General features: G+C 32.2%; 1 protein-coding gene across 1 annotated transcript in view; it reads right to left on the bottom strand.

Moving 5' to 3' along the window:
- The window catches only part of LOC117124967 (transcription factor AP-2-beta-like), a 69,553-nt gene that overhangs the window by 59,811 nt on the left and 3,738 nt on the right, over positions 1–6,004 (bottom strand). The window lies entirely within an intron of this gene.

Raw genomic sequence — 6,004 nt, 5'->3', positions numbered from 1 at the left:
AGTAGAATATTATATAGGTATACCAACAATTCTATAAGCATTATAAAATGATATAATAAATATGAATATACACCCAACATCTCAACTACTGTAGGCCTACTATGGGGTTATTATTGGGCTGGTTTACAGATGTTAAGAAACATCGGCTATTTATTACAATGTTGAGCATGTATTTTGAAAAGTATGGAAATCTGTCTAAAGAAAGTCAGATAAAGTACCGTATATAACATGGATTGAAATAACGCCAATGAATATGTCTTGCTGGCGTCACAGGTCATGTGAAGAGCGTAATGGTAATCATAAAGTCATAGTTCATCTGCTATGAAAATGCCTCGTGCTAACACATTTAACCACAGATACAACAGGCCTACAAATGGCTACAAATATAACTGCTTATTATTGTTTTGTATTGAATATGTCAAAAAGACACGTTGCTTGTACTTATTGTTATGAAATGTTTTTAATTTATTTATCTATCATTCATTCATTCATTCATTCATCCTGTATTCAGCCAAACATGTAAACCATCTTGCAGTATAGATAAATACACAAAAGACACTGATGTACAAGCAAAACATTTGAGGTTTCAGCAAAAAGAAATCCGCAAAAATATCTTTAATAAAATATTTTTGGGCTAGAACAGTCTGGTTCTAAACTCTTTCTTTTACAATGGATAAGTTGCTATCATATTTGATACTAGTGGTTGAGACAACAACTATCAGTATCAAACCATACTTAGGAAGTAATGGATATAGGTCTATTCATAAAATTCTTCATATTTTAAAGATCAATTATTGTGTTGATCAAGTATCTTAATCTCAAATTGATCAGTACCGTAATGTCATATTCACATGATCCACATGATATAAACAAATGTGAAATTAATATCATTATTATCCTTGGTGTAATGACGAGGCTCATGTTTATTTTGCTTCGTTGAAAACTGCCAAATATGATCGTGACATTGGACATGTTAAAATTTGGTAGGTCCGTGTGCACTCGTGTTTATCTCGTCGCATCCTCCAATTTCAATTTCGAGCCGACTCATAGAGCTTCGACAATTTTTATGCTCGTGGCATGATCTTTGAGAAGGTCAACAAAGTATCGACAATTAGTTTGCTAGCTGAATTTAAAAAAATACTCAGTTGTTTAGAGTAACGAATCTCCCTGATTATTGTGTCCTGTTTTGGCCCTATACTTCAATAAGAGTTAAAAGACGCCCTCTCTGGATTTTTTTTTATGTAGGCCTATGTTAAGCATTTTAAATCATGTTCTTATAAATGTTTATAACAAGATATTCTTAATACTATAACGATGACTCATAAAAATTCATGAAAATTGACAGAAACGTTTAAGTGTACTGTATCACTAACAGAATCATACTCTATTACAAGAGCTACAATACCTTAAGAATTTACGATTTAGTGAATATGACTTCTGCTGTTTTAAAAAATAATAGGGTTTAAATACATGAAACGGTAATACGGCCCTACTCCTCACTAACCTAAACCGAAACATTGTAACATCGCAAAGGAGTCATAGCTTTTAGATTATCTACTTATATCTGTAGAATCTTTTGTTTTTCCTAGGGGAGCATTTAGTCCTACGGGTATCATTATTCCAGATCCCTAGTCATTTCATTTTCAACAAATTCAGTTATTAATTAGGCCTAACTACTACACAAATATTATTGTATCAATATATATATATATATATATATATATATATATAAACTTTTATTCAAAAACTATAGTTCAATTGAATACAATTTACTGTCTGTACAGTTTTTGTTTAAGTCCTGTGTGTATACAATTAACAAAACAGAACAGATCATACCACTTATTTTTATCTTTTGCGATATCTCGTAAAACATCTAAATCTTCGGAATCTGTTAACTTATAATTTCTAGAACTTAAATCGTTTCTAATTGAAGACAAAAGGTTGGTTTGATGTCTTTCGGCACGCCCTTTTATACTTTTACTAAAATCAACTGCATACACGAATATAACGTAAATATTATAGTCATGATAGGGTAATGATAACGATAATGATGATGATGATAGTGATGATGATATGACTGTGAGGATGATGATGATGATGATGATGATGTTACAATTTGCTTTCAATACATTGGTCTACGCAATATCATTCACCTTCTATACAGAATAATTTCAAAAATATTCCCACGTAAAGATGAGAGCATAAATTAACACGTAGACATGTAACTTACGGTACTTTACCCATCATAGACCCAAGTTTCATTATTTCGAACTATTATTAAACTGCATTTATTGTATCTAAAAGACGTCAATGATGTGTGCTTCTGCAAATTGTTTAATAAACACGTGCTTCGTAGGCCTTAAATATTAAGATGGCCCTGCAGCTGTGGAGGGTGAAGACACGCTGGTATCCCGCAGAGTAAGCGCTCCTCTCCGGTCACGGTGAGGGCAAATTTGCCATATCAGAATAATTCCTAAAATTGCTTGATATGACTTGTGTAAGGAGAACCCGGTCGACCGATCTTCGAAAAGGCGGTCAGTAACCGCTATTGACTTAAAATGAATATCGAAAAATAACGACCTAGGAGAATGCTATAAACAGAAAACATATTATTACGACGATGGGGCCAATTCGAAACTGTCACAGAGTTTTCTTATCAGTTTGGCAAACAATTTTAGGTAGCATGTCAGAGTTCAGGCTTCGTGGGATGATGGATATAGAATTGAGAAAATAATACTTATTATACTACATATTATGTGGTAAATTTAATTTAGATTTTTTTTAAAGTCAATATCACAATTTGATGCACATTTTTCCACTGCAGGTTTCTTGTTATAATGTTAAGCTATTGGGTGGTGATATGTGTTTTATTTTTTCAATCGATACGAAGACAAAATTGGTAAGTAATTGAAGATATATATATATATATATATATATATATATATATATATAAATAATCAAAGAAATGTGAATACAGTGTTCGAATAAAGGACATAATGGTACATCATGTAGCATAGCTCTCAAAGAATGCTGTCCAATGAATAGATAAATAAATACATTCTGTAACAAAATTCATCCGACGGGATTCGAACCTGCGACCTCTCGCTGTCAAGGCGAGTGTCGTAACAATTAGACCACAGGAGGTTAAACAGATTCAAATACACTCTATTACACAATGGGCTGGATATAAATAGTAGCATATACTATAAATTACGGTATCCAATAGACATCGAAAAACATATTGCATGCCTAAGTATGATCATGACCATAATATATAGGCACATCATGATTATATATGGGCATACAACAGGTATTTGTTTAAAAACAATGATAATCTGACAGACATTAAGTCTGATAGACACAAACTATGATACAATTAGTGCATACATACATAAACCAGATTTCTTGAGATATTCAAATGAGTTTTTTACGAACAGGCCTATTCAATGTTAAGGAATCAGCCCAAATTGTACTAATCTATAAAATAAGTTCATCAAACTTGGGAATTACATTTTGAATTTTGGGAGAGAGAGATTCAATTTATCCAATCATTTAATTAGGAATATTTATGCATCAAGGTAAATTTTTATAACTCGATGACTCTAAATATAACATGTTTACTAATATTAAATAAGCCTAAACATTAAGTGATTTCGACAAGGTAACATATTTTCTACAACACAATATTTAATTAACCTGTGTATTTTGGAATTTTAACCAGAGAATTCTTAAAGCGTCCCGTTAGTGATTTTTTATTCCCAGACGTGAAAATAACAATTCTGTCAAACAAATGATGACTTAACTATAAGTACTATGTGAATGGACCTTTATTCATAGTGACAAGTGCATTAACGTGTTTGCTTTTCTGTCGTTGTATCTCCTTATACAAGAAATGGAACTTCTTTAGAATTGAATGAAAACAACTAGTGGGCTCTTGTAATCCTAACAACGGCCGAACTTACGAGCCAATTAATTTACCGATCACAAAACAGAACAAAGTTGTCTTCTTGAGAGTTTTTAACGAATTGGTTTACAGGTATAATATAACATGGTTCACTGCGCATGCCCTGCTAGATAATTGTCGCCTAATTAACACATTTCAACAACAATAAACAAGTACAGTGATGGAGGTCCGCACAATACGCCGTGCAAGTAGCACAAAGTGCTCACAATAAACAGTAATCCCAGATGCTTGTGAGACGCTGTATGGTCTAATTATACTCTACACTGGAAAGTTAAGAAGTGATTAGTACTGAAGTTGAGGACGAATCCCCTCTCAATAATACCTATTCAAACACTACAAGTTCTAGTCAACCAGGTTGAATATTAATGGAGCGCAACTTAACGCTACACCCTGTGGAGAAGCGTGCGGATGGTTTACTGCTAGCTCCGTTCCACTCTTTCTATAAACTCATGGGCCTATCATTATTATTATTATTTTTTTAGTTTCAATCTCATCAACATGCTAGTCTAAAAAAGTTTTTAATCCTACTACATTTCGTTCTTATGCGAACATACGCACATCAGAAAACATAAAATTAACAACCGAATATTGTGATCTTAGCAATTAATATAGTATTAATGGGCACATTAAAATGTAGGCCTAAACGTAATACTAATAGCCAAGGTATTCAAATCAGTAATATGGTGTAAAGTAAACGAACGATCTAAAATTGTCATTAAGACAATGAAAATGCTACGGCATGAATTAAAAACCGTTATATTGGTGCTAAATGAATGTACAATATCATGCACACTGCAAATGTATTATCTAAGCCTAACACTAGACCTAATAACCTACTTTTTGAGCATTTAAAATCAAATGTTATGTTTTATTTGAATTATTTATAAATTAGATTAGGTATACATTTTAAAATGTGAAGCGCAAGGAGGCTTTAAGCGATATGCACTACAATTATATACGGTAGTAGACTATTTTGTAATATCCTAGATTTATGCCTCGCATTAATTACGTTTTGGCCGGCTAATTAATTACCGGTAAGTAATGATACACTGACTATTAAACTCGCCCTCATTTTATCCTTCGTGAGTAAAGCATCGATCCATCAGGGTAAATTGTTTGTATGTGTTTTGCACATACCGATGTGTATTTCGATGAATGGGCATAAAAGGATGAATGATGCCTGTTATGCTTGTAAGTTGTAATTGTTATGCCTTGATTAAACGGAGGACATACATAGTCGATAATAAAGTTATCAAAATAACACTATAAATTATACAATATAGAAACAAAAACAATATGAGCCCATATATATTATTTAAAATATTGCAGTATATTACTGCATATGATTGAAATTTACAGTTGAGGAAAAATAGCAATTACTACCATTTCTGGAAAAAAATATTTCATATGCAGAATATCTCAAATGGCGCCCTCAATAGTTCAATTTTTCTTTGCAACAGCTGGTGTACAATCTCTGATTATATGAATATTATTTATATCTTACAGCTTTGAATAATCTTCTCAGTTTAACTTATTCCAATAACATAATATTTAATCCTATCTGCTTCCGTAAGAATAATGGGAGATTTGAATAAAGATTAGTAATGTTACAGTCAATGAAACGTTTGAGAAGATTTTAGGCCTGGAGAAATTGCCCCTAGAAAAGCGAAAAATGTCTGTTAACTGTAGGATGTAAAGGGTGTTAATATCTTGATTCAAAAAGGCTATCAAAATATCATTAAAAGTGAGTGTTTTAAGACAAAATTATTAGTTTTACCACGATGGTTGACAAGTAGAACTGCAGAGACAACGTTAGTGGATTTGTACAGTCGGTGTATAAGGCCTATTTCAGAAAGAGGCCCTAACTGAGACAACTGTACTATTCAGACGTTGTATTGCATTAGTCGAGCTCATCTTAACTAAAAGACACAGGTTTATAATCCAATTGTGTTTAAAATAATTCTAAATTACGGTAATATGTATTTATTCTAAAAATAAATCTATTGGAATTACAGGTCAACATAAAAATAAAGATTATAT

This window comes from Anneissia japonica, unplaced genomic scaffold, assembly GCF_011630105.1.
Source record: "Anneissia japonica isolate Jap-2015-1 unplaced genomic scaffold, ASM1163010v1 scaffold288249_len478412_cov200, whole genome shotgun sequence".
Classification (NCBI taxonomy): domain Eukaryota; kingdom Metazoa; phylum Echinodermata; class Crinoidea; order Comatulida; family Comatulidae; genus Anneissia; species Anneissia japonica.
The sequence above is the reverse complement of the archived record's forward strand: the minus strand, read 5'-3'. Positions and strand labels throughout refer to the sequence as shown.